This window comes from Nannospalax galili, unplaced genomic scaffold (assembly GCF_000622305.1).
Source record: "Nannospalax galili isolate Female #2095 unplaced genomic scaffold, S.galili_v1.0 scaffold1241, whole genome shotgun sequence".
NCBI classification, from domain to species: domain Eukaryota; kingdom Metazoa; phylum Chordata; class Mammalia; order Rodentia; family Spalacidae; genus Nannospalax; species Nannospalax galili.
The window spans coordinates 275,543-278,373 of NW_008343658.1; the positions used below are offsets into that span (position 1 = coordinate 275,543).

Here is a 2,831-nt window from a genome sequence, read left to right on the forward strand (position 1 = left end):
AGTTAAAGACTATGTATTTCTTCCTCCAGAATTTCTCCTTCTTAGAAATTGCATTCCCCTGTGTTTCCACCCCCAGATTTGTGGGGTCAATAATTGCTAAAGTCAAGACCATTTCCTATAACAATTGTTTTTCTCATTTATTTTTCTTCATCTCTATGGGAGTGTCTGAATTCTTTCTTCTAACTGCTGTGTCTTAGGATCACTATGTTGCCATCTGCAAGCCGCTGATTCACACTATTGTCACGAATCAGAAAGTCTGCTCCGTTCTTGTCCTTACCCCCTGGCTGGCAGGATTTCTGACCGTATTCCCACCACTCATGATGGTCCTCAAGCCAGACTTCTGTGCCTCTAATGTCACTGATCACTTCTGCTGCAACTACTTCCCCACGTCGCAACTCTCCTGCTCAGATTCAAGGAGTTTGGAGATGATCGGCTTTTGCTTTGCCTCTGTGACTCTGCTCTTCACCTTAGCATTGGTGATTCTGTCTTATGTCTGCATCATCAGCACCATTCTGAGATTCCCATCTGCCAGTCAGAGGATAAAGGCTTTCTCCACCTGTTCCTCTCACATGGTTGTCATCTCCATGTCTTATGGAAGCTGCATACTTATCTATTTGAAGCCTTCTGCAAGAGAAAGGGTGTCTGTCACTGACAAAAGCGGTAGCTGTTCTCAATACTTGATTGCTCCTATGTTGAACCCTTTGATTTATACCTTGAGGAACAACAAGTAAAGCAGTCCTTCAAAGAATTGGTTTATAAAACAGTATTCTATGGAAGCAAATGAAAAGTACGTATTAACATGAACCGATGTCATTGTGAAAACTCAGTTAAACTCACTTTATACTGATGTTACACCTATCTCAATGCTGAGGTGTCCTTTTACTCTGTAATGTTCCTCCAGGCTTGTCTGAATCTCTCATTTCTCTCACATGACCCTGCTGGAATCACAGAGCTGAGCCACACTTTCCAGTCTGATTTACAGCTCTGAGATGAAATTACATCTAAATACACTTTTGTTGGTTATTCTTACAAATAAAAATACATTTCCTGTTATTTTATAAACATACAAGTGTTTAAACACACTTTTAAAATCTCTTGTTACTAGTATAACAGCAACTATATGAAACATTAAATATCTACAAACACATTATCTTTCATGCCATATACTGTATCTTTCAATTCTTCACACTCATCCAATGGTCTTGACTAATTTTATACTTAAAAATAATTTTAATAGTTTAACTTTATTTTACATATGTAAGTGTTTTGCCTATTTATATGTAAGTGCACCACATGATTGCAGTGCCCAAGGAGACGAAAAACGGCATTGGGTTTTCTGGAACTGGAGTTACAGACATTAATAGTTTCAAGGTTGGAGCTAGGAACCAAACCTGGGTCCTCTGCAAGAGCAGCAAATACACAAGCGATTTCTTTAGCTCTCCTTATAAATAATTTGAACTTCATAGTATTTCCTATTTCTGATATGTACTGAAAACATGCTAGTTCTAATTTTACATATCTTCTTTGTTTATCTGTGCTTTTAAAGACTGATGTAAAAGGATGAATATTTAGAAAGAGTCCACTGCTATTTAACTCAAAAATCTGAGAGGAATGCCCAAATACTGTTAACTCTTCTATAGATCATCCATTCCATGTCATCTTTTGACTAGATATATTCTATATTATGTAGTAGTACCCATCAAATGCCAATAGACTCTTAGCTAGGGCTGGGGCTTCCTGCCCATCTCCCCCATCCATTCTAGACCCATGTCTGGCTTGGGTTTGCATAGCTCTTGGGCATGCCATCATAAGCACTTTGGTTCATATGTACAGCTATGCTGTGGTGCCCAGACAATACAATTTCCTTGTATTCACCTACCACCTCTGACTCCTGCAGGCTTTCTGCCCCTCTTCTGCAATGAGCTCTGAGCCTTGGGAAGAGAGTGTGATATATGTGTCCTATTTTGGGTTGAGCATTCTGCAGACCCTCTTATTGTCTGTAAGTTCTGAGTCTCTGTGTTAATCGCCATCTGCCACAAAAAGAAATGTCTCTTGTGAGAGAGCTGGATATCACAATAAGTCATAATGGGTCAGATTAATATTATATCTATTTAACAAAATGATTATATTTGTTTTTCCCCTATGATTTGTAATATGTCTAGTCATAGATTAGCCCCAATAAAAGAATCAGGTATGGACTCCATCTAATGAAGTGGACCTTAAACACAATTAGAAAATGGTGTATTATTTCCACAATATTCATACATTTACGCACCATTGGACATATTTTGTCTAAAGAGTTGTTATTGTAGCTCAAAGGGTTCACAGTTGGGTAAAGTTGATGATCACTTTTTTCTGCCAGTAACATGCATAGCACCTTCTAGTACTAAGAAGTCTAACCAGCAGAGATGAAGCTTCAAGGCCAGTACCAGCTAGATTTATCCTTTTTTTTCTTCAAGTCAAATATGCAGTGTCTTCAGCTACAGTGTCTTACTGTCAGTATGTGGTGGGTAACCAAGTGCAATGGCAGTATCCAGTACTGTTTGAGGATCTGTGGGATCTCTCTGGCTAACAACCCCAAAAAAGAGAGTGGAGTCCTGGCATTGGGCTTTGCATTTGCTAGCCTGGAATGTCTATTAGGGCCATTGAACCCATAGAAAACAAGCTTTTATCTCCCTATTTTTGGCACAATTCTGAAAAAAAGGTAGCCAATGGCATCCTTCAAAGGCTGATTTTTATTTCTCTTTTGATTATCTTTTGGGCCTCATTTGGATTAGCTTATTACTCCATTTCAAAACACATCATAGCTTCTTGACTGTGCAGTCCTGGAT

At 38.7% G+C, this 2,831-nt stretch overlaps 1 pseudogene; it reads left to right on the forward strand.

Annotated features, from left to right (window-relative positions):
- Positions 1-11: 11 nt before the first annotated feature.
- On the forward strand, positions 12-731 carry LOC103739537 (annotated as a pseudogene).
- Positions 732-2,831: the final 2,100 nt, after the last annotated feature.